Consider the following 27,253-nt stretch of genomic DNA (forward strand, 5'->3'; position numbering starts at 1 on the left):
CTAAAATCAATGGAATTACTCTTATACTTACTGGTATAATTATACAATTAAGACACTTAAGTATTCTGTTGATTCAGAGCCAGAATATGAGTTCTTTATAGAGACAAAGCCTATTGCATCAGAAATATGCCATTTGCAGCCTACTTACAAACTTGTCAATATTCCATCAATAATATCAGCTGTTTCCTGTACAAACTAGCATTGTCCCTACAAAATGTTGGTTTACAAATTATACTCCTTCAATGGTAACATTTAGTAGGGTGGGGGTAATTGTTTATTTGCATTCCATATTTTTTGTTTAAAAAAATCCTTCCCCCAAATAAGTTTCTCAAGTTGCTCTACTCAAATATTGCATCTGAATTTGTGGAACATCAAATCTGGATGCTTTCACAAAGAAAAGCCACTATCTGATTGGTATTATTGCTGAAAAGGCTGGAATTGTGTTCCTAGGAAAGCAGGACTGTTCATTCCCCTGAGAATATTTGAAACAAATATGCACCAAATAAGTAATTCTGTCTCATGATTTCTTTTAAGCACTCCAACAAGTGCAAAATTGATTAAAGAAATAGATCCAGTAGTATGGTTTGATTGGGTACACATCCAGAACTGCATGCTATTGCAGCACAGGTGATTTTTCATTGTTCTGCTGCCAGGGATGATGCCAGGCATACTGCTGGCTAGTAGTTTGTACTGGTTGCACATGTGTACAGTTCACCTGCTCCTGTGTTTTTTTGGAAAAGCAGATGGATTAGTTCTATTGTACGCAAATACCTGAAGTATGCAAGGATGACCGAGCCAGGCTCTTTTCAGTGAATACTAATGCCAACACAAGAAGCAACAGGCACAAACTGAAACAGAGGATGTTCCCCAGGAACTCTAGTAAGCAATTCTGTACTGTATGGCTGATGCAGCAATGGCATTGGTTTCTCAGAGAGACTGTGCTGTTCCCCCTTCTGAAAGGTGGTCGGAAGCTTCTCTATATAATATAGTGCACTCTGCTCTGGGTGGCACTGCTGAAGCAGGAATTGGAGCAGACCAGGTGGAGCGAGAGGTCCTTTCCGACCTCTACCATTGCATGATCCTATATGATATTTAATTTACACAACTGGCATGCAAACTTAAAATACAAAATGTTTTTACTTTGTGATCAATCACCTTATATTGCTTTTAGGTTCATGTGCATTAAGTTCAAACCACAGAACCAGCAGCATGGTGCTGAGTATAAGAAGATCATCCTCAGACTGAATTGGAGGAAAAGGAAGATTTACTGATCTTAAGGCATTTGTATTTTTATTTTTTCCCTTACCAATTGTCAGCCAATGAACAAGAACATATTGTATTGCAACTTTCTTTGTGATTCATTCCTCATAAAGCAATCTGTTCTCTTAGTGGCACTTGTTATTAATCAAGGTTTTCTCCTTGCATTAGAAGCATTGGCTCAATCACTTCAGTATGTATAATCATTTATTTTTTTGCAGTACACTAGTGAGTAGGTGCTTATATATGTCTGTCAAAGGGATACATTTAGTGTTGCTTTGTAATTTCAATGAGAGCAGTAATGGTTGAAATGTGATTTTTTTTTATTTTTTTTTTTAAATAAAAATAGTGACATGTGCCCCACAGAAAGAGAAGAGAGTAAAAAGGATGGAAATTTCCAAACTCCATTTATTTTTGTATTATTGAAACATTCAAAAGTACAAGGCAAAGCTTCTTCAGAATCAATCATTTCATAATGTATCTGCAGTGAGAGTAGACTTGCGTTACCCTGAAAAGAATGTGGAAAAGGCTAATTTGGTATAACAGTGCATGTATTTGCAGAGTACAGCACAAAAATCCTCACCCTAACAAACGAAATGGAGAAGGGAGATGGAGGTTGCATATAGATATAATATTCTTTATTGATAAGGTATTTTCCCTGCTTCTGCCTGAATTAAACAGAGATAAAGACAGATGAGATGTAATACATCATTAGTTAGATAATAATTATGTATTTGAATGCAGGAAGGTAATTTTTTATATATTAGGGGGAAAAAAAAAATTGAGAATGGCTCCATAAATGAATCAGTTGTTTTGTGTAAGCTGTGCGTGTTCTCCAATGCTTGGAGACCATACTGCCAGGCTACTTGAAAACCAAAAAGGAAAGGCGAGAAGTGAATAGAATGTGACAATTCAAAAGAAAATGTGTGGCTACATTTTTTGTTCTCAGAATTGGTTGTCTCATACAGGAGGAAGTTTTTCATGTGGAGGGTGGTGATGCACTAGAACAGGTTGTCCAAGGAAGGAGGTTGTGGATGCCCCATCCCTGAAGGCATTCAAGGCCAGACTGGATGTGCCTCTGGGCAGCCTGGTCTGGTGGTTGGCGACCCTCCATATAGCAGGGGGGTTGAAACTAGATTATCATTGTGATACTTTTCGGCCCAGGCCATTCTGTGAGTCTGTGTTATCCTTGAACTTTTCTGTTACCTATTTCCTGATTTCCACCAATGGTGGCACTGTTTTGTTTTTGTTTGTTTGTTTGTTTTTTACTCTTCCAGACTTTTCATACTACCTGCTTTTCCTTCCTATCCATTTAATAATCTTTTTGATTTTCACGCTATACTAAGGGTAAATTCTGTCTTGTCTTTGTTCTTCTCCTGACTTTCATCTTGCTTGACAATTGTTTAGTAGAGATCTGATGAGAAATCTTCCATTCCCACAACTCCCAACATTATTATTTTTTCTCTTTAAATGATTTTGCACCATCACAGAATTTTACTGCATCGGATTCCAGCAGTTAAAGTATCTTGCAAAGTCCTGATATCACTCATCTTTATCTCTTAGCTCATTTATTTTACCCTTCTTACTCTTTGTTTATTTTCTCCAGTTAGGTTTTCATCTTTAAAGCTTTGCTTCTTTTCTGATACAATTCCATATTTCTTCAACAGAATTCTCTTTATCATCTTCTGTTCCTGCACTCTGGAATATTCCTCATAACCATCACAGTCCTCCTCACACATTCAGAAATTCTTATCTATCCGGACTTTTTGGATGATAAGCTGGTTCTGAAAGAGACATACTTCCTACTTCCACAGGGCTGCATCTGCCCCATTTTTTGCAGCTGAAAGCAGGACATGAAGGCAGTGTCCAGGGCAGCCCATGCAGAAGGACACAATGCTCCTGCTTGGGGCTTCTCTGCCCCATCAGCTCTGAGCAGTCACTGCTTTATCCACATGGAAACAGCTTCAAGCTATTGCTCAGATAGTGACTACTGCTCAAGCTGTTTGTAATATTTGGGTTGTGATGATTTAGTGCTGTGATTATTGATGCTGTTAGGATATAATTTCTTAATACTGATGTTGCTGTGGTAGGGCATAGTGGCTCATCAAATCACATCCCTGGTCTTTTATGTTCCTTTTAGAAAAGAAAGAATATCTTTGAGTATACATTTAATTTTGGTGCAGCATGGATCATTATGTTGTGTAACTACCATTCAGAAAATGGTTATTATATAGAGCCTGATGGGGTTTCTCCTTGGAAGGTTAGTGAATGCATTTTGTCCCTTCAGAGACATGCCTGCTCATGCAGGGCAGTTCTGGGCTGGAAGAGCTCAGTGAAACCTGCCCTTCCACAGCACCAAGGGGCCTCTTTGTTAGTGGGTGATTAGTGTTGATTAGCAGGGTGATGACAACCCTAATTAGACTCTGAGGGAACCTGAGGAGCAAAACTTTGCAGCTGGGTTACAAGGCTGGACTAATTAGAAGGGCACTGCAGCATATTAGGATGATACTCTGCTGTCTGGGTAAAAATGGCTGCTTGCTGGTGTAGCTCCTAACTTGTGTGGTTTTTAATGAAGATGTTCTTAATGAGGAACAAAATTTTCCTCCTGTAGGGATTTCCTTGGTTTTGGGAGGAGAAGGACAGCATATGTCAGAAGATGCAGCCAACCTTGCCCGGTAGGCTCCCTTCGTTATCTACACTGCATGGTTATCTGGGTGATGCAAAGGCCAGGGTATCCAATTACTAATGAGCCCGAGACAGTTATCACTATTTTTAAAAACTGCTTAAAGCTTTTAATAATGCTGTGAGAAAATAATCTTTGAGGTATGTATTGAGGATATTCTGCTTTGTGTAATTCATGTCTGTGTAGTTTCTAAGTTAATGAAGTTATAGAGTAATTAAGCCACATCTCTTGCAGCTTTGTTGCCTTCCTGTATACACGAAACAGGCATTGGTATACTAGATGTTATCTCTTATAGAAGAGGTGCAGAATATTTTAATAGCCATTGTGCAATTATATTTTGAGTTTCACAACTAGTGGGATTTATCAGTTTTCTTGTATTTGCTTTGTTTTCATTTACAACTAGTTTGGCTTATATAAATCTACACAATGTAGTGGTTTAATTGCCAACAGAATCCAGGCTGAAAGCCAGCTTTTAAGGAGTACTAGTCTAATGCCAAAGTAATGTAGTGTCTGAATCTGGTGGGAGGAGAGGAGGATGCAGGAAGGAGTGTATGGGCTGTGGCTGTAAATTACTGAGTTCTGTGTCTGTCTATTGGAACATCATGCTGTAACTGCAAAAATCAGAGGAAAACTGTATTTTCTAGATTATTGTGATTTTTAAAAAATTTTTATATTTTTATTTAATGTTACTCAGATCATAGACAAAGAATTTGACCATTCCAAGCTTTAAATAAAAATAAGCATACATGGAATGGATTGGAAAGGATTTTTAAGAAAGAAAATCTAGCCCTCAGCTGCAGGTAATATCATCTCCTCGATGATTTCAGAAGCTGACCTTCTTCTCAGTTTTCTGCTGCAGTACTTTTTCATTGAAACACTTCTTTCCTGAGGAATTGGTTTTTTTTTCTTCTGTGATGAAGCATTTCTGCGATTGCAGAGCAGTTTTTTTTTATGTAGAGTTCTATTAGTAGACAGCTGAAAAGATCATTAAACTGCAGTACCTGGGGATCGCTCCTGTGCCACGTCAGAAACTTGTCAAAGATGTAGCCTCCCCTCCACAAAAGCACAAGTAAGCTCAGTTGAGATCTGCTGGAAAAATTAAACTGGGGGGACAAGTCAAGTGTAGGTTGAAAGAACATGGAGTATTCAGTTTAAAATAACCCAGCCTTTTCCAAAGGAATGAATTGCTTCACAGTTAAAGCTAGTATGGGATATGCTTATCTTGATAAACTTAATTCTTTTATGTAATATGATGATCAGACTTTTGTGCACTTTAGGAAATCAACTGTAGCAATATATATGATGTATATATTGATGTATTGAAATATCATGTGTTATATATCTGATGTAAAGCGAGGTGTTCACAGTTGGAGAAAAAAATGCATTATATAGTCACAAAATAAGGAAGGTTTTATTTTTAAAATGTTTTACAGTAGGGATATACTCATCCTACATCTCTCTAGCTGTACCTGCGCCCTCTGCTCTCTTTTCTTCTTTGAAGTGCCTCTGTATCAACACGCACAGCACAGAGAATAAATAGGAACAATTAGGGGTCTGTGTGTGGTTGGAGGGCTACATGTCACTGCAATTACAGAGACCTGGTGGTATAGTTCATGTGACAGGAATGCTGCTATGAATGGTTACATGCTTCTTAGGAAGGACCTGCCAGGAAGGCAAGGTTGTGGAGTTTCTTTTTATGTGAGAGAATAAATGGAATTTATCAAGCTCTGACTCAGGATGAATGATGACTAAGCAGAGAGCTAATGTGTGACTATTAAAGGGCGAGATAATTTGGGTGACATCTTTGTGGGTGTTTACTAAAGCCACATGATCAGTAGCCGGAAGTTGAGGAAGCATTCTACAGACAGCTGAAAGGTGTTAAGGGGCATGGAGCATCTTTTATATGGGGAAAGGCTGAGAGACCTGTGGCAGTTCAGCCTGGGGAAGAGGAGGCTGAAAGGGCATCTTATCAATGCCTATAAATACCTAATGGATGGGAGTCAAGTGTATGGTGCCAGGCTCTTTTCGGTGGTGCCCAGAGACAGAGCAAGAGGCAATGGGCCCAAACTAAAACATAGGAAGCTCCACATGAACGTGAGAAAGGGTTTCTTTACTTCAACAGAGCACTGGAACTGGCTGCCCAGAGAAGCTGTGGAATCTCATTCTCTGGAGATGTTTAAAACCCACTTGGATGCTTTCCTGTGCAACTTGCTGTGGTAACTGCTTTGGTGAGGTTAGGCTTGGATAATCTCCAGTGATCCTGTCCAACCCCTACAATTCTGTAATTCCGTGATAATGTGGATAGTAGAGTGCATATACAGTGGTTGCTATTAACAAATAATGTCCATTTTAAATACTGTGTCTACTAGTGAAACCAGCTTGTCTTGTAACTTAATGTGTGTGTGCGGTGTACCATCCTGAGACAGACCTGTTCATTGCTTTAAGAATCCACTGAGTTTAGTCATATTTCCAAGTATTTCTTTGCCCTTTCCTTGTAGTACAGTAGACTTCCTAATCTTTTATTATTTTATGGCCTGTTCAGTGTAAACTCGTGTACCACCAAAGCTGGAATATTTGACCCAGTTTTCATTCATGGAATGCTACCAAATGTGCAGTTATAAAGTAATCTAGGTAGTTCTATATTGTGAAATGTGCAATACTCACATTATTGTAACTTCAATATATTTTATTTTTCTCTCTTCTCCTAAAGTGTGTGCTCTGATCCTATGGCTGGTGTGACAGAGAATTTCAACAGAATGAACAGTAGCAAACCAGTGCTTAACTTTAATGTTCTCAAGAGATCTAAATAAGTTGGGCATTAAAGAATGTGAATCTTTCTTCCATCCATGTGCAAATAGCCACATTACCTTTGTCTGGAGTTGTTCTAAGGTTGCCCTGAAGAAGACATACAAACACATGGAATGTGTGATTTGCATCCTTACCAAATTCATCACCTTTCTTAAAATACAGAGCTGAATTTAGTGCTCAGTTTAAAACTGCTATTTCTGTAATTGTTTAAAGGCCAGCTGGCAAGGCACTAAACAAAAGCTATCATGTCCGTAAAGCAAAAATCATTTGCTGTAACAGCTTCTTGCAATTTTGTGATTCAGGGGGATGGGAAGGCTTTGAAACTTACTCTATGAATCATTCCCAACATCTTGTGTTACGTGAATATTATTTTTAAGTGTGTAACTATGCTATTAGAGCCTTCTGTGATTTAGAGAGAGCTTTCAGAATACTAAAAAGTCATTATTTACTTTCTTACAGTCTATTAGTGCGGAACAATCCTCATGCAGGCTCTGCTGTGGCAGAGTTGATTGGTTCTCAGTGGACTTGTCTTGTTAATAGGAGGAAAGAGGATGGCTCTTACTGATATTTCTGCTCCCATCCAGAACATGACTCCTCTAGACAGCTAATTGTATTGCATTTGAACTTTCTCCCTGATGTGGCAAAACAAATGTCCTTATACTTCTACATTAGTCATCTTTTCTTCATAGATGGCAGTGCTTCAACAGCTTACCAAAGAAGCCTGAGCCTATAGATGACTGAGATGGGACATCTTCCTTTCTCTCAGTGAAACTTCAGTGTCAGGAAGATGGGAATGCCTCTAACCTGGGCCAAATTGGGAAGCTGCGTTGGGTCCCATTGTTTTCCCTTCCAGACTGATTGTACATTATCCTGGAGCTAGCAAATATTTACATGATGAGACTGGATCGCTGTCTCCTAAAACATAGAGTGCTAAGTGCACTCTGCCTCATCATTATTTAAACATCAGGGATGCTCTGATACGGGGCATGTATGTGAACTCTAGGAAAGCTTTTCTGCAGCAGTTCAAGCTCTGCACCTGGGAATGAATAAGTAGCAGTGCAGAGACTGTGTTTATGTGCAGTTCCTTGCAGTTTTACTGCCAGTGGCTGTTTATTGAACTGTACATACACGTGTAACTGCTATCTGTCAGCAGTGTTAGCTGAAATGGCAAGACAGTGCAGGTTGAACACTGTCAGTTAACATTAGGCTCTCATTAGATTTAAATCATTAAAACCATAGTTTCACCTGTGTTTGATAAACTGAGATCCATTAAAAAAAAACACTAAGACTCCTGTTAGTTTGACTGCACATTAGATAGTAGCAAAAACAAAAGCCCTATTCAATATCTATTTAGATTACTGCAGTTATGAAGTGGTGGTATCTATTAGCTTCTTTTGGGTTTGGCTTATAAAAATTAACTGATGTGTATATCACCTCTGAAATTATACAGTGAGAAAGAGTTTGAGGAAGAAGTGGACCATTTTCATGTACTCCAGACTTGGAGAATCTTTGAAGAATGAGTTTATGTTACATGAGCTTATTTGTGCCATAGGCATAGCCAAAATATTCTTCTACCAGTGTTGAGTTTGCTGACAAATACTGTTTTGGCTAGTCTAAAGATCCATCCTTATTCTTGTTTCATGTTTCCTTCACCCTATGTTTATGGGTTTTTTAAAATAATGTGAGTGTAATATAGCTTTGGAGGATAATTGGACAGATATATGTAACTGATGGTATGAGTTGGTGCACTTCTTCATTGTGACAGCCAAGTGAATGATCAGCTTTTCTAAGAGTGCATTATTTCGATGTGTCTGTAACTTTTAATGAATGAAATAAAACATGACAAGATAATTTTGGGCATAACAGTGGAAGAGAGACGTGAGTTTAGGTTTTGATCTGAATGATAAATGGGGCATTTTCCATCCAATTTTTCATGGTTTGAGTGAGAGTTATGTGGTTAAAAATGATTTCAACAAACAATGTAAAATTGGTGGTGGCCATTTATAATATGAACCACTAACAATTGAATAATAGCTAGTTTATTTTCTCCAGGGTATAGTATCTAGTTTATGAATGCACTTGTACTTCATAAATCATTCTCAAGAGCAAAAGGGAGAAAAATGAAAAATCCATTTTCCTTCAGCCCCCAGGGTTTTTATTTAATTTTTAATGAAATAGAGAGGATACTTCATCAATGGCAACAATAGAACATTTTCAGTGCTCATCTTTGAAAACAAACAGAAACAAATCTTAAGCTACTACTAAATATCCCCATCCCACAGCCCAAAACAAATAGTCAAAGGAGCTGCCTTGAGACAGGAAACAGATTTTAAATTGAATAGATTTTTGAAGCATTTAAGGATTTGACAGTAACTTTACTTAGGTGTGAGATGTTCTTACCTAGCAGATAGCAAAATAAAGTCAGTGTTAAATGTTTATATGATTTTTAGATGGTGCAATACTTCAGAGCAGAAATGAATTAAGGCTGCGTATTTTCTTTCTGTTTCTGGCTTGTGTGACAATGGGAGCTCTGAAATCAGAAAAGCTCTGCTTGAATATGATGTTTGTCCTTTCATTATCTTAAATGGTGACTATAAATCTCTGTATATCATAGGGCAGTGTTATTTAAAATTCAAATAAGAGAATTCTGCTGAGTGCAATAGTGTGACGTGTTAGTACTGTGTGAGCTCAAGAGAAGATTTTTCTCCTGTTGATTTAGGTATCAGCTTTATCAGTCTGAGGCACAGTGGCATTGTGAGATAATCTAATTTTGCCTCATCTATTTCAGAGGTTATTGTATATTACATTCTGTACCCTTGTATTTTATTTTTTGCACACTGACATTACTGAGCTTATCCTTTATGGAAGTGTCTGATTATGATTTGAGGACATCAAGAGAGAGGGGAAAAATAAAAGATGAGGTTTTGTCTGTTGGAGGGGGGGATTGTGAAGGTGTAGAACATCAGGGGTGTGAAGGTGTAGAACATCATTCAAAGAATAATCATTCCTAAAGTATGCAACATATTTCCAGGTTACATTAATCCTTTTTGAGTTACTTCCTAGTTTCTGATTTGCTGCCAGATACACACACTCTTCATTGTTTCTGATTTTCTTTTGATGAACAGTTCTAAGCTCAGACCAATTCTCAGTCATTTCTTGCATAAATGTCCATATTTTCACATGTTCCCAATGTTCTCAAATTGTGTGTTTGTGTGTGAATGCCAGGAATGGGTTCTGTTTTTTGGCATCTGCCACACCCTTTTGCATTGTAGTAGAATAAGGAAAAACATCATGGTTCTTGCAGAAAATAGGAAATCTTGCTAACAAATTTTAGCAGGAGAACTACTTTTGTCATCTAGTAATCATGTTATTGTTTTGCTTTCAGTGACATTTGTTTACTGATGCAGTTTCTTACTTTCACTAGGAAGTCTGTCAGTCCACGTAACAAACCCGTACCTAATCTGAACGAAGGAAGTGTTCTCATTCTCAGACTAATGGGATATACATACTACTACACATATATACATACTATACATACAGCCATTACTAGACTTCAGTGCATCATCCAGATTGCAAACAATAAGTGTTTTTCAGGAGCTGTATTTCAAATAACTTCTAGAAAGCAGGTGTAGAATCTAGATGATCTCTGTGTAAAGCTTAATCAGCATTATATATTACTGCATCTTGAAGCACCAATTTAAGAAGAATTGGGGTTCGATGTAAATTAATGATCAGTGTGAAATTCAGTCAAGACTAGTGCTTGTCTTTAGCACTATTCTGTCTCCTTTAAGTATTTCAGCAAGTACTCCTTTGTAGTGTCTGCACTGTCATACCTGAGTCAACTGTTGTGGAGCATAAGTGAAGTTGCTGCTTTTCACTGTCTGAGGGTATGGATTTTAAAGCTGCTGCTGTTTACCACAGATGGCAGTAGTATTACAAAGTTTTCCTTTTTGTTACTGGTACTAGAACATACTGTTGATCATTTAATTTCCTTTTCTAGTATGCTTTCTGTAACACACTGCTGTTTGTGGTATTACCATGCCACTTGTGCCAACAGTATGCAGAAGTTGCGTATTCAATTGTAATACAGAGGACAGAGTATGGGAAAATAAAAGTATGAAGCAGCAGCTTGAAGAGCATTTGAAAACAAAATGCCATGCAGAATTCAGAGTTCCAACCTAGTTGTGTATCACCAGCAAAGTGAGTCTCTGCATAGCAAGCCTAAATGTTCTTTCCATCCATCAGCAGATGAAATTCTTCTAATAGTGTTTTTTCTCATGCACAGTAATTAGTTATTTTCCTGCCTTAGATGGCAGTTCAGCTAAATTTTTATTGCTTCATGTGCTCATGGCTCATTTATTGTTTTATTTTTCTTCTCTGTTTGCTAGATTTATTACTTTTGCATGAAATAATTCTTTTGAGATAACTGCTTATTTCCGTGGAAGCTTCTTCAATTTGAAGTTGTTCTGCAGTTTTGATTCTTGTTACTCATAAACAAAATGCCACTAGCAATCCGCATGGCTTCTGCCGAAAGGCACAGCTGAGAGAATTAGAAGAAACTCAGCATGAAGAAAATAATCTAATTTCATAAATTCTCACATTTATAACCTTTCTTTAAAATTAAACTTGTATGAACACTAATTCCTTTCAAGACTAAAAATTCCAGGATGCTTGGGGTTCTTGGTCTGCATTTTCAGGAGAGAAGCAGCAGGATGTTCAGTGTTCTGAAGAGCTCAGCTCTCACACATTCTTCTAATTTGATATTTGGACACATTTTCAAAAAATAATGAAACAAGTGCAGTTAGTCTCATCACACTGGGTTAAGATCATGCTTCCAGTTTCTCTTCTGAAGCTGCAGAGACAGCCTAGCAGTCAAAAGCAAAGAACCATTTTGCAAAATGAAACACACACACACAAAAAAAACCCTCTCAAATTCTGTGTAAAAATCTTACAATAGGGTAAACTGTTCTTGTATGCTTTCAGTGTACAGTCTGACCTCTTCTAGAAGGTGCTTATGTTAGAAGCATAGTTATTAGAGAAGAGAGACACGATTTTCTGTGGCGCACTTTAAAATTCATACCAGCCTGCTTTCGTAACTTAGCGTTGTCTTAAGCTTGGTTGGCAAAGAGTTCTGCGTGGTTACCTATAAATAATTGAACTGCAAATAAACCCGTTGTCACCTGAAGTACATGGTAACCTTAATAATAATGTTAGGAATAGCCTTAGTATGGTGAAAAACAGATGAGATGTGAACATATTCCCTAGCAACAATGCAGATACTGAGTTACATGAGCAATTGGATACCACTCTTGTCACTGATATTACATTTCTCTGTATCACTGAAGATCAGCTAATTAAAAAGTGCATTTAGCCAGAGGAATTATTTTTATGAAATCATAGATATGCTGAAAGCAAATACAAAGAAAAAGTAATAAAGCTTAATTTACTTATGAACATTCTAATCCATCTGCTATACCAATATATCAACATTAAGATTATCCTGTATTACTGTAGTATTCCTTTTTTCAAAGTACGTTCCACTCAAAAATAATGAAGATTAGAATTTAGTTCTGTTGAAGATGACTATGAGACACAAATTCAAATGGCGGTGAAATAATCATTGTGTTTAAATTCCAAAGAGCAGAGCAGTAGTTAATATGACAGTGCTCAGGCATGTTTCATTCATTTGTGGTTGGAATTAAAGAAATTTCTTATCATTTTAATGCTGCACAAAGTAACGTCCATGTCCATCCTTGTGAAGAAGCAATTCTCCTTGATAGTGCTGATGAATTTCTTATCTTCTCCAGAAGGAAGGGAGTAAGAACAGCTGAGGACAGAACAACGACTTTTTCTCTCCTCCATCTATCAACATTTCTATAACCATGTGAAATTCTGCCTGAGAGCATATTTAAAATATGTGCATGTGAACCTTAAAAGGTGGGTGCAAAATGACTTCTGACTGCAGATCATGTAGACAGAACTCTGCAAATCATCCCATTTATAGTTCTGTTTCAGTTTTAAGTCTTCCAATTTTTGGAAAACTAGATCAACTAAATCAAACTAGTTCATACTTTTTCCTTGGTATGTCATTCTATGGAGAGAAAAAAACAAGAAAGAAAGAAAATATCTGTTCCAATAATTTTGCAACAAGGGATATGCATTAAGGGTTCTTTTGTGTATGCGTTCTTTTCTGTCCTGCAAAGCAGTGCTGATCTGTTACACGGGATGAGTTCTTCAGTCCCAGCAGAAATGATAGGTATTTGGAATCTTTACCAGAAATTGGGAAGGGAGATTTTATATCCACTCCTTGCACATATTGCCTTGAGCAGGTGTTTGCTGCCTGTTGCCAGGAAGCAGTTACTTATCCAGTCACGTATCCATATGCAGTGCAGTATAGCACCCTGGCACTTGTCAAAAGAAAGTCGCAGTCTCTCTCCAATGAGGTAGTTGCGGCTGGTGAGAAGCCTCCTTTTGAGAAAATGCCAGCCAAATGATATAATTGGTCTGTACCTTTGGCTTAGCAAGCCCTTCTGTCTAATTTTTAAGGGTAGGAGTAGTTCTCTCTTGAGCTACTCACTTCCTTGGCCTCTTAAAGTAGCACATTTGATCCATGACAGTGTATGGTGACTCCAGCTTTTCACTGAAGATAGAAACTTCATGTGAAGCTGGTTTTTAAAAAAGTAATAACAACCTAATATTGTACTGACTTATGTTTATGCTTATGCTCCATAAGCATCTCTTCAGCTTTTTCATTTAACTTCAGTCAGTTATCACAAATGTGAAAAACTTTACTGCGAACTGCTGGATCTGACTTAAGCTGTTTCCTAAATAATTTTATTGACAACTCTACTGCTGTTGCTGACTTGCAAATACCTGATTTGTGGAGAAAAACACCCTTTCACATATGTCTACCAGTAAATTTTGCAGTACTGTGTGTAGTCTACTTATCACACAGATGGGTATGAGCTGAACTAAGCTCTGTGATGTGTTCATTGCCGTGTGATTGGGAAAGCAGAAATGAACTATTTTCTGTGAAGCATTTACTTTTCTTTTTTCTAGGAGAGGCACAGAGGGGAGGAGTAGGGATGTACAAGGGCTGCTCTGAGAGTGCTGCCTCCCATTTTATGTTGTCCCAGAATATTGGAGGTGGATGTTGATGGGATGGCAGTAGATGTTCAGCCTTCGCACCACTGTTCCATTATGTTGTGTGGCTATGTGACAGATGGCAGCAGAGGGGCAGTCTGACAAAATGCATCTGACATGGAAGCACATATGAAGCAAAGGGGTGGAAATGAATTCCTCCATGTGGAAAAAATGGCACCCACTGGCGTTCATTGATGATTGCTGAACAGATCAAGCAGTGGATGTGAGCACAGTGAGGAGGTGGGTGGTGCATTTCAGCAGTGGTGACAAGAACATGAAAACCAAGTATTTTGCTACAGATATGCAGTTATGAATGTGGCATGCAGACTGTTCTTCATCACTGGCAAAAATGCATAGCTTTAGTTGGTGTCTGTGTTGAAAAAGAGCAAATGGTAGCTGTGAATTTGCTCTATCGATAGTGTTGTTATTCTCTTTGAAGCTGTTGTAGTTACCATGAAAGTAAATAGAAGGCATTATTTTTTGAGCCATCTACATATATTTTTTTATAAGCTACTTACATTCCTGGGGTGTATTTGGTGTACAAACACAACACTGCTAGTGTGAGGTCATTTTTGATGCTGAGACTGTGTTACACTTTTCAGTTGAATAGATGAACATTTACTGAACACATGGAATTAACTAATTATATCAGCTATTAATGATTTTTACTCTGAATTACTTCATGAATACAAATTAATTTTCATGACTGTCTCAAAGATTAACCTGGATTATACTGCTGTGTACTAATTCTTACAAGGTGTTCTCTTACCACATATTTGCAGATATCTATGTCAAAAATGCATTCAAATGTTCTCCTTTGAATTCTTCATTCTACATCATGATTAATAGCAGCACTGTAGAGACTGTCGTTGTTTTTTGTGACTTTTCTGTTCTAAAAGATGATCCTCAGTCTCTCCAAGTGTATCATGCTTTTTCACTTTATTATTATTTTATTTTTTTAGAAAGCCTTGCTGTTTTTAAACCTCTTCTTATCCCCTGAGCCGTCACCAAAGACAGGCTTTGCATTATTTAGCATTTTTAATTCAGCTTGAAACATTTCTTAAAGAAACAATTTGAGCTATGAAGAAAAATTTCTCCTTCTGATTTTTCAACTACATGAGTTGAAAAATAGCTATTCTTCATGTAAGAAGGCTCAAGATGGCACTGAACTGTTTCCTTCTACACATGAGCTCACTCTAAATGTTCGGTATGCTTTTATTTCAGGGAAGAGTGTGAGATAGCGAGGAGTGCTATAAAACACTGGGGACTGGAAATGCAGCTTTTGGATGCAAGGGAGTGATAGGTCAGGGGTAGGCAGAGAGGACTGTGAGATGGAGAAAAATTGACAACTTTTACAAGTAAGGCTGCTGCTCAAATGCATTGAAAGGAAAGGATTTCACCTTTGTCTTTCGTTTTCTTTTTGATGGTGTTGAACACTGCAGAACATTTGTTCCATGGAGGATGTAGTCAAAGAGTCTGTTGTCTCTTCTTTGGAAGAACAAGGGAAAAGAAGAATGCTTTGAGCAGTGCTTTTTCTTTGCCCAGAGGCTCTATATTTGAAGTAGCAGAACTACATGTAAAATGAAAATGATTGCAAACCATACCAATGTAAACAATGCTTTTCCTTTTTGCTTTGTGACATTTTTCTATCTTTGATTCATTTCAGGGTCACACATTAGGGTTATGTTCCAGATGTTGTTTTATTTTTTGTCCTCTTTCTATTACAGTTTCTTTCAAAATATTTTTTCTAGTCTCCACAAATGCTTAAATCTGCATCAAAATCCTAAGAAGCAATAATACTGCATTGGGTCTGGATGTAGTGAAATGTATTGGGAGGGTTTGCTGGTAGAAATGTCATGGTAGGTTTTCCTAAATTCCTTTGTTCTACCCTTGCATGGGCTCTTTGAAGTGGTCTTGATGGCAGAGGAATAGTAGAAAACAATTGAAGTGGGCATATGGTTTCAGTTTTGGAAATTATTATTAACAAATATTGTTGCATTTTTAGGAGCTGAGTTTGGAAAACTATTAATATATATTCTTGTCACCAAACTAGTAGCACTCTAGAAACTTAACGTTAGCAAGAAATTAATTCAAAAACTGCTTGCTAACAAGTTACAAGAATAGCAATATCCTGGGTGGCAACATCTACCCACTTGTGGTAGGTTAGTAAAATCGTCCTCAAAAGAGTCAGTTTGAGAGAGACCTTTTTATTCCCAATTCTGCCCCATATTCATAGTAGAGAAGTTTTAGCTCTGTGTTGGCTCAAGTCCTTGTACAGTTGTTTCAAATAACTGCAGTGATGGAGGTTCCACCAGATCTCTGAATCATCATTCAAGTATTTGGCCATATTCGTAGTGAAGAGATATCTTTCTTATCTAATGAGAATTTTGCATGCTCCAACACGTCTGTTGCCTGTGTTTTGTTAGGGTATGCAGTTCTGTCCTGGAAATATTTCTGCACAAGGGTAAATTATGTACTTGTCTCTAGGGGGGGAGGAAGAGAGGGGGAGAATCCTTTTTTTGTTTGTTTGTTTGTTTTGTTTGTTTGTTTGTTTTTCTTTCCTTTTTACTTTGAGATTTGGCACAAAATTACTTCTATGAAGATTGGAGAATGGATATTAAACCCAAGAACTCTTGAGATTTCATCATGTTGCTACATTTTCAAGTATTAGAGTAGTAGGTTTATTCGGCATATCCTCTGGAAATATCTGAACTGGATATAAATAAATAGTTCTAGGGCATGTATAATAGATATATATTATATATTCCTTTACTTTGTATTGCACGCTTTCTAGCTGTTCAACAGGTTCCTGAATATCTGAATTTTTCAATAGACTCTTAATTGTGATCTGTCAGCTTCAGCACAGGAATTCCATGGTACAAACACAAATTGCAATGCATTCTTTGCTTCCATACGTCTTTTCTTTTGATTGAAATTTTATAATTCTAATCAACTTTGTTCGTTCAGCTCCAGAATTGCTAATACTTAGTAACCCAAGGAAATTGCTTGTAAGAATCAGGATTAATTAATTGGCCTTGGCTTCATATACACTCTAATCTAGTACTAGAGATATTTAAATGTGGAGAAAGATGTCCCTGTCCTTCACACATTGGCCTCAGTTTTCCTCACTAATAGCTTTAGTCATTTCATAACGTATTTTACAAGCAAGGTCAAGTTAACAGGAGCTTTTATAGGCCAATATTTTACAGGAAATCAGTGAACCAAAAACTGTAATTATGTATGGGAAATAATCCCTTGAATAATTAGTGATGATTAACTGGCTGTTATTGAGAGAAGTTGTAAGGATTTGATAGAAGAGGTAGAAACCAAGTTACCAAACCTATGGTGTTATGTATTTCATAAAGCTCTCCATTTAATTTCTTGTACCTAAACAACAGTGTAAGTAGAGCTCTAATTGTGCTTTTTAACTGTTGGTATTGTAAGGTATAAAACTGCATTTTCACACACGGTGTTGCTGCTTCAAAAAGCAGTGAGCTCATTGTTAGTGTACAAGATTAAATGAGCATTAGCAGTGCTGACATATTTTCATCTGGTTAAGTATTCTATGCACCAACATAGTTCTTTCCAAACTGGTTTGATTCTGTGGAACAGGACATAGTTGTGTAATTTTGCTAGGTGTCACTGTATGACTTCAAAATACTTCAAAACAAGATACATGTCCTAAAATTGCCTCACATGTGTCCTTCCACATCCAGGAATCTATAGTGGAAGTATGTAAGAGCGGGAGAGGAAGGAGCTCCATGTGCTCTTGAACAGATTATTAAAATTGCAGTGATGCCTGAAAAAAATAAATCATCTTGGGTACTTGAAGTTGAAGCATCTTTTAGGAAAGAAAAATCTCATATGCTTAGCAGAATATTTGGATAAGTGGCAATAAATAAAATAGAGAATGAAAGAAACTGTTGTTTTTCAAGCTAAGTAAAAGCCAAGAGCTATAATCACAATGAGGATCTATGTTTAAAAAATACTTTCTGGCAGTTACAGTATACCTCTGGTAAATAATAGCCATGGGGTCAAATCCACTCAACTTCCACTTCAACTAAGATTTGAAGTAATTCCTTTTTTTTTTTTTTTTTTTTAATCCCAAGTATGTTGCTAGCATCTTTGTCAGTAAAGTGTTTTGAGGTCTCTTCATCTTTCCTTCTGAAGCCGTGTCATTTCATACAGGATGTTAAAAATTTTATTAGAACAGGGACTAGATCCCAGATGTCCCGGGTTTCAGGAAACCGACCTAATTAGCTGTTGTGTTCACCCATGTCTCTCAAAGAGCATTGGCTTTCTTAATCAGACTTTCACTGGAGATTTTACCTAGGTTTATAGGCCCTAGTACAACACATCCCCATCCCAGCTGGCTTCACCCCATCATAGGTTGCTCTCACAGGGACTATTTACAAAAAATAATATCATAAGGTAATTTCTGATTATTTCGATAAAATTATTCTAGTTCACTATTCATTCTCTACTTGTTTTAAAACATGTTCTGTATTTCTAGGATACTGAAGAAATGAGCTACATCTATTTATAATTGTTTATGTAATTCCTACAACAATGCAAATTCACCTGGCACATAATTAAAATAATAATAATAAATGCTACACTTTTAATTTGAATAAAAGTCAAAATAGTCTGAAACACACCTTCCAGGTGTGTATATTATTTTTACAGTGCAGAATAATTTCTGTTTTGTGCAGCTAGTGCTGATTAAAAGAAATTCACCTCATTGAATTTAATAAAACTAGCTAATTTAAGAACAGTCAGGGTATTAAAATTTACTGTACATGACAACTGTTCTCATTTCAGAATGCACCCTACCACCTCTGTTTGATTAGATTTCTTATTACAAGTTCTGAAAAGGTTAATGAGTACCTTAACAAAGCAGCTCAGGTTCTATAATTGGGTGTAATAAGAAGATACAGCGATGGGCTTCTTTGTTGTTGTAATTTAGAACTTAGATACATTGTAAAAACAACATAGTGCATGTAAAGAAAAATAGGGTCTCCTAAGTTCACGGTTTGAAGATAGAAATTGGTTTATACTCTGGTTGATTTAAACAACTAACAAAACTCTGCAGTTCCATGCTCTGTATCAACAAGCATTTATCTCAAAGGCAATTATTTTTCACTTCCACAAGTGGAGACAGAAAATGTTACAAGAAATGAAACTTTGTAAAAAAAAAAAACAATAAAAAAAAAATCTCCTGAACTCATCTGATACCCGGTTGTGCTTTGAGTATCTACTGTAGGATTTGAAATTGTCTTCAAAGTCAGTCTATACCTTTCACTCTTGGCTTCACTTTTGCTGATGTAAAAATGAGAAAGTCCGGTCATCTTTGCTCATCTAAAGGATCTACTTTCTTGATTATTTGTGGAACCTATTTACCTCTGAATCTAGTTTCAGGCTGCACCACTATTCTTTGAATATGTGTGATGAATCATAATTCATAAACAAATAACTTTTGTGTGTGCAGTCATCTCATTCCTAACCAGCTAGTACCTAAAGATCTTTATTCTTTCATAATTTCTATTTCATGTTCTTTCAACTCTTGATGATGTTTTTGTTTTTAGTTTCCAGTTCTCTACCCTCACCATTCTTGCACTATTGAACTTTATTTTGTCTGTACTATTTAAGTCTTGAAGGATCTAAAATTCCTTCTGTATGATATCCTGAGTCTTTTCTGTACTGATAAATTCTTCCAAGCTCGTTCCATAAGAAAATTCATAAAGAGATATAGAATAGAATCACAGAATCCTTATAGTTGGAAGGAACCTTTAAAGGGCATCCAGTCCAGCTCCCCTGCAATGAACAGGGACAGCACAGCTAGATCAGGTTGCCCAGGGCCTGATCTGGCCTTGCCTTCAAAGTCTCCAGGGATGATCAACGTCATCTTGACAACCTGTTCCAGTGCCTCACCACCCTCACTGTAAAAGACTTTCCTTCTATCCAAGAATATCCTTGATTTTTATTTAAAATAGTATGAGTGAGAATGCTTCACAAGATGGGTCCATAAGTTCCAGGAGGTGATGGATTTATGTATTCAAGTGTAAATTTGATATTTATGTACTAACAGAAAGGGAAAATTAAAGCTTGAATATATATATAGGGTCTATACTTATTTCTCTCATACCTATTTATTCTTTCTGAGCCAAGCTGTAAGGAAGAATTTGATTCATGTTGTTTTTTATTTAAGCATTTACTGTAGCCCTCCTTTTTGTATATTAGATTTCTCAACTCCTTCTACCTGAAGTCTCTTCCGAGGAAAATCAATTACTTGTTCATTTATATTTCCAGTAGTGCCTATGATATGGAACATCTTGTAGGAAGAGGAGGAGGATATCAATTTGGCTGAAAGACTGTACATATTAAAAATGATGTGTCCTTAGCACTGTTCATCTTAAATCTGAAAGCTAAATACACCAATTTAAATAGACTAACTCAATCTTTCATAGGAGATGGGCAGAAAAAAGAAAAAAATAGAACTTACTCCTTTAGAAAGATTGCATTTTCAAATTCTGTTCTTAAATTATGATTATACCAATGATTTCTACATGGTTTAGTTTAAAAGAAGATTCAGTGTGAGGAAAAGAAGGAAGAAGGTACACCCATCAACTCTCACTATAGCTGGATTTTAATTAGCTGCATTTCACCAGCTAATGATGGTGAAAATACATCAGCAGCTGAATTTCCATTCAGTATTTTTTGCTAATGTTTGAAAATGTGGTCTTATAAGCAACTCAAAGTCTCATTCAGACTGTTAAAAAGTGTTTGTTTTAAAATTAAATTATGTTCATTTCTTTTCTATCTATCAATTAGATCGTTATGCGGGGCAAAGAAGTGTTATTCAAGAAGTGTATTCACCAATCAACATCAACTATTTAAAAAATATTTTGAATTACCAGATGTGGAACTGAATATGAAAAACATGATGCATTTCAGAGCTTCACTCATGAAATCATCTCTAGGAAAAAGGCCTTATTTTTTAGTGGTAGATGAAAGCGACACAAGGAGTGCTGAAGGAATTAGCTCTACTGATGAGCACTTTCAAGTAAGTCAGTAGTACTACTGATTATAACCTATCATATTGAAACCACATAACAGTTTACTTAATCAATTACCAAAGGATGAAAATAAAATGAGAAAACTCATTCGGTGTCTGTGTTTGAGGGAATATTTTTTATTTCGTTTCTTCACTATGCTGGCTGATAGAAATCCAAGAGGTCAGCTGTATGATTTTTTTGCCTGTGCATGATGCAACATTTTTGTGATATTAAATATCTTGCTTGTCATCTTCCTAATTGGAGGGCTCAAGTCATTTTCTTCAATGTGGGACCATACATTCCTACTGTTCCACATGTATAATCCCTGTCCTATGCATAGGTAAACTAGAGAATAGCATCCTATTTTTCTTTGGATGTTTAGGTGATATGTTACTACAAAATATAGATGTAGATAGTATAGATATATATATTTTAATCCAGTGTGACATACTGAGAGTAATAGCACAGCAGCTACAAAAATGATACTAAGTGTAATGGAAAGTTAATGGGAGGATACTCTGCCTAGTGCTAGGCAAGATCATGTCAGAGAGATTACAATTACCAGTGTTATTTCTATTATCTGAGACCTGTTATGGTCTTCCGAGTGCAACTGTGCTTTAAAAGTAGGGATGGGTTATTGTATTGAAAAATTACTGTAATAAAAGACTATAGAGTTCAGTGTAATCCTGAAGGATTACAGCACTATATCTGTACTAGTTTTAAAAAAAATCATGGCCTCACAAAGGTTTGTGACATCTTTGCTATGTATTTAGATCAGGAGAGTATACATCAATCTCTCTCTAAAATGACATGAACAGAACATGGTTTGCTGTTATTTACAGTTCCCCAGAGAGTTTATGGAAGATTGAATGATGATGATAAAATGGTGACAATTCACTTCAGGACAGTGAATTACATTCTTTGTGTGTTTGTGCATACACTTCCTCTAGACACAAAGTTGGCCTTTAACCTTCTAAATCAAAGTGCTGCCTTGCTTTATTCACTGATTCTTCATTTACTTTCACTTGTGTATTTTCTTCTTTCTGCTTAAAAAATAAATACGTAGACTTAAACATAGACTTAATAAATGTGTAGCGCACCACTCTTCAGGTATTGTAAGGAACTGACTTCAAAGCACTTCACTCTATATTGTCTCTATGTGTAAAATAGTCTAGTGCTTTATTTAGTTTTAATCTCTGTATTCACCCAACTTGAGGTTTTAGCCTTTGCTGTGTTCACACTGAATTAGTGGCACTGGGTAGAAGTCATCAAAGAAATATTGTTAAATAACTCTCTAGCATACGATGCTGCTTTAAATAAGATAATACCTGTCTACATGTGGAAAAAATAGCATGACACAACTTTTATTATTTGTGTCATTGAGTTTCTACTGACTGGTTCTTAAACTGAGACATTTTATCTTTCAGGTTTGTAGTAACTTTTTATTCTTGTTCAAATTCTGTCAGTGCTGTTGCCAGCTCTGCATTCATTTCTAGTGTCCATAATTGAAGATGAATGTTAAAGAATGGAGAAATTTGAATGATTAAGGAAAATGCAATTCATAGAGAAAAATTTCAAGAAGCCAAATCTTGAAGTGTTTATCAAATACAAGATGTTGATCAGATTTTTCCTAAATGTCAGTGTAGTAGGAAATGCATAACAGATGTACCTTCAATCCAGCAGAGAAGAATTTAAAAAATATACGCTAAAAGACATCCGATAAGTGAAAGCTGAAGATTGACAAATTTAGGGCAGAGATAACACTGATAATAAGGTAGCCACTGGAGAAACTTACCTACAGGTGCTCTATACTTTTAATTAGTTTGTAACTTCTATGAAAAGTATTCTTTGGAAATAGAAATGTATTACTAATAATAAGAAAAAGATAGTTGACACATTTTTTCTTGTGAAATGAACATTTCCAAGTTATGTGTGCCTTTAGAAAAACCATTTATTTGATAGTAATTGTTTCATAGTTTCTTTAGGGATTTTGAAGATCTCTGTATACTATATTCTTCTTAGTACCTGTAGTCCTTAACTCAGATGTGTCCAATCCATGGGCAGTGCAGCCCAGTGCAGCTTGCAGTGTGACCCACAGAGCAGGAGATGCCAATGGGATTCACCATCAGAAGACTGAGAATACAAGTGTAGGACATACGGCTGCAGAATTACTTCCCTGTTTATGTACTATTATACTTGCTTTCTGATGTGAAAACATTGTTTTCGTCCTATAAGACAAAGCTGATTTGGAAGGCAAGATTTGGAAGGTCATGCTTGAAAGGGTATCACAGTATCACAGTCTCGTGCGGGTTGGAAGGGACCTTAGAGATCATCGAGTCCAACCGCTGGGATTCAAGCCTCCTTGTAGCAGAGTGGCACTTCTACCACTTGCGCCACAGGGGGGATTCAAACCTGGGCCTCAGGTGTTGCAAAGTGGCGTTCTTAACCACTGCGCTACTGGAGGCACACAAGTAGTAGTTCTGCTCTGATTAAGAAATAACTGGTTTTTAAGTCTCCAAATATTATGAAATTAAAAAGTAACTAGAATACTTAATAAAAATAGATCTTGAAAACTCTTGGGATGAAAACTTTTCACCCTATTCTGCAAAGAACTGTCTTAATTTTATAAAACAGAATCAAGAAATAAATCAACCATCTCATATAATAGACTTTAGGTAGATGGGAAAAAAATTTGGAAGATGCCACACAAGTTTAACTGCATTTTCCAAAGTTCAAGCACATTATTTTTACTATAACACTAGCTGGCATTATTAAAATACCAGGAGACATCGACCCTCAAATCACTATTAAAATGATCTACTGCACATTGCCCTCCCAAGTTCAAGGGTGCATTTTGGTGGTCATATTTCTTTTGAAGGCTTATGAGTCTGTCAGGACTATGAGGCTTTGGTAAGTACATTGGATAGATAATCTGAACATGTTAACGCTCCATAAAACTGTGCTGCATTCAGATCACTGTTTCTGATATAAAACCCTCTGTGCTGAAGATGAATTTTAAGTCAGGCCTCCATGCATACATTTCCTTTTTAATTGTTATAGTAATTTCATGCAAAACTAACACAAGGGTTTCATCCATAATCTACTGTTTCTCAGAACCAGATAAAGTATTGCCTGTATTAAAACTCTATTACTATCTGTTCAAAAGCAGTTGAAAATTCTTGCTCAAGAACTTGAGTTGGAAATAGAGAACTAATTAGAAGTTTCTGGAAATGACAGATTTGTTTAGTAGCTGAGATGGGAGGAATCAGAATAAATATTATAATTTTGTACTTTTTGATTCCTGGGTCAGAGGATGAAACCTTCTCAAAGACTGAATGTGAAAAGAATATGTCATAAAAGCATAATTCAATAGAATTTTAGGTCACTTTGCAAATTGCTCACCTAGGACACTCAGATTTACTCTTTATTAAAATGGAAGATCATGCTTCAAGGAATAAAAAGATTTGCCACACTTCAAAGGGAGAAGTTGGTGTGAGGAAAAGAGTGATGATACAGTCTTAAAAAATATAATTCTGAAGATAGCTGAAGTGTCAACATAGTGAAACCCATTGTCGTTTATCCTCTGTGGAAAGATACCTATGAGAGGTAATTCTTGTCTTTAAGAGCAAAGATATTAGGTTAAAGTAGGTGCTTTACCGCCTGCATATGACATGAAATAAGTCACTAACAGAGGATATTTTATAAAAAGAAAAGAATTGAAATTAGAAACTAATCACAAAAATGATTTAAAAAAAAAAAAAAAAAAAGATCTTTCTTAAAATAAGCTGTTTCTTTCATTTATTTTTTTTTTCCCAAGGGAAATTATAACTTGTGAAAAATATATCTGGAGATACATGCAGGAGAAAAGATCTTGATATAAGTGGATCTTGGATCTCTAAAGTAGTGGAGAAAGGCAAAAATAATAAATCAACAAGGAAGCAAGAATAAAAGATCAAAAATACTAATTTTTAATAAGGTTATTAAACATTCTAGGAGTACAGAAGTACAGATTGAGAAGAAGCCATCTGATTTAACAAATCCTGTCCCTTGCAACTGCAGGTAGTCATGTAGTCCACTTGCTTGCAGTCAGTGCCTTGTGTGTCACTTTCATAAGGATGTGAAGGAACATCCTTTTTAAAACTTTTCTATGTCAACCAGGTTGCAAAACATAAATGCTGAATTTTATAAATGAGAGATTTTTTAATGAGACCAAAGCTCTGAGCTATTTGTAACAGACAGTAGAAGAAATGAAGGGCAGCACTACCATCCTCCATAATGGCAGGGAATTTGGTAACGAAGTGATCCTAGGAAATAACCATGTCACTTGGCAAAGAAGAAAAATATTTTTCTAGGAATGTGCTAGAGTTGGTAATGTGTTAAGTCATTAAATCAAAACCAGGTGTCTTATTAGAAGATAAACTGTAGTTCTAACATAGCATTTAATCCACCAGCCTGAATTATTGGTTCTGTGTTATGCAGGAGACTGAATTGGATGATAAAAAACTGTCCTTTCTGTCCTTAAAATTTTTGCGTGTATGGAATAAATGGTTAAATGTGGTGACTTGAGAAAAATCCTGAAATAAATAAATAACATAATTTGTAAAACACGTTGTCTTTTGCAGTCATCTGAGACACTGAGAAGGGACCCAGGTTGATGTAGAAATGACAACAGGAGTGGTGAGAGTGGTGAGTCTCTTCCAGAATACACAGGGCAGATCAGTGAAGTTAGACAGATGGAACATCTTGTGTAAAGCTGGAGTCTTTTACTAACAGGTCTACAGGAAAAAAAAAATAACCAACAGCATTAAACACTTCTGTAATGTCAAAATCAAAACAGAAAACCTTTCTCCATCTACATAATTCCTGAGATGTTTGAAATATTTCCAGGAGTTCTAAATGTCAGTAGTTGGACGGTGTTGTTCTTATTATATCATCATATACACAGTATCTATAAAGTGTTTTAATCAGAATTATTTTGACAAGTCACCTTGCAATTATGGTTTTTATATTGACAAATGATGCCATTTTGTCATAAGCACTTCAAATAATTACAGTACTTGTCAGAAATCTCCAGACCAGATTATTTCATGCACAGAAAACTTTTTAAAAATCTATATCTGAGTTGCATTATATGCTGTCCTTGATGTGGCATCACATCACTTCTGTCGACAGATGATAGCATTACAGATAAAGAAGCCTATCTTACCAAAGGATTATGCCTGTCAGGGCCTGGGAGATTTTTTGTCATCCTGAAGCTGATTGCAACATTCTTTGTGTGAGTTTTGGGAGCTGGGGATAAAAATGGATGACAGGGCTATCACAATGAGTTTGCATCTTGCAGTAGTTTAATAGAAATGGGTGCACGGGTGGTTTTTTTTTCATTTTAAAATTCTGTATTTGAGATTGTGAGTTACCACTTGAATCCTGAACAGCATGCCTGTCATAGACACATTACATTTTGTCCCCTTCTGGTTGTTAAACAAGCTTATAGGATGAGGCAAACGTTTGTCACTTCTTGTCAGCTTCGTGATGGTAATGTGATGCTTCTTCTCAAACCTGAGATATTGCTGTTTTGCTGCTTTCCATCTGTATCAACATTCTTCAAAATTTAGAATCCTTTTTAATCCTTTAGAATCTTTTGATAGATGGGATATTTAGGGTTTTTTTCCTAACTATTCTGGTTAACTGGGACTTTTCCAAGGCAGCCTCTTTCGTTTTGTAGAAGACTCATCTATTTTTGGTTGTATCTCCATCAAAAGCCCAGACACAAGGGGCTGAGACTGCTTTGAGCCTGGCTGATTGTACACAAGACCTGCTCACCTACGCAGGAGGCCTTTCATATCATGTAAATCCCTAAGATACAAACATGTCTTTGTAATACAAGGTTTGTTTTTGATTAATAATAAGAAAACCAGTATGTTCAACCCATCCTGGATTTTCTGCTTCCTGATGCTGCCAGTCACTCCATTTCAGAATAAATTGTATGAGCAGAAGAGAGCATCTGACTATTCTTGAGTGTTACTGGTAACATCGCCTTGCCACAGCTGCCCTGAGATCTGATGCTCAAAGGAGTGGGGCAGCATAAGGAGTGGGATCTATGGAATCTTGGGTATGGTTTTTAATACGGAAATGCATAAATTGTTTACATTTGATATCATATAGGGAGAGAAAAAAAGGAGGTGATGACTTAGAAATAGTTCTCTGTGTGCGATTACACATCAAATTAACATATGATATTATTTAAATGGAGAGTAGATATAATGTGTGATAAAGATTTTTCTAACCTTAAGCAAGGTATGTAACATAC

At 36.4% G+C, this 27,253-nt stretch overlaps 1 protein-coding gene across 4 annotated transcripts in view; it reads left to right on the forward strand.

The window, feature by feature from the left end:
• The window catches only part of TENM1 (teneurin transmembrane protein 1), a 782,075-nt gene that overhangs the window by 335,413 nt on the left and 419,409 nt on the right, over window positions 1–27,253 (forward strand). The window lies entirely within an intron of this gene.

Source organism: Coturnix japonica, chromosome 4 (assembly GCF_054131305.1).
Source record: "Coturnix japonica strain WE chromosome 4, WE-NBRP24, whole genome shotgun sequence".
Classification (NCBI taxonomy): Eukaryota; Metazoa; Chordata; class Aves; order Galliformes; family Phasianidae; genus Coturnix; species Coturnix japonica.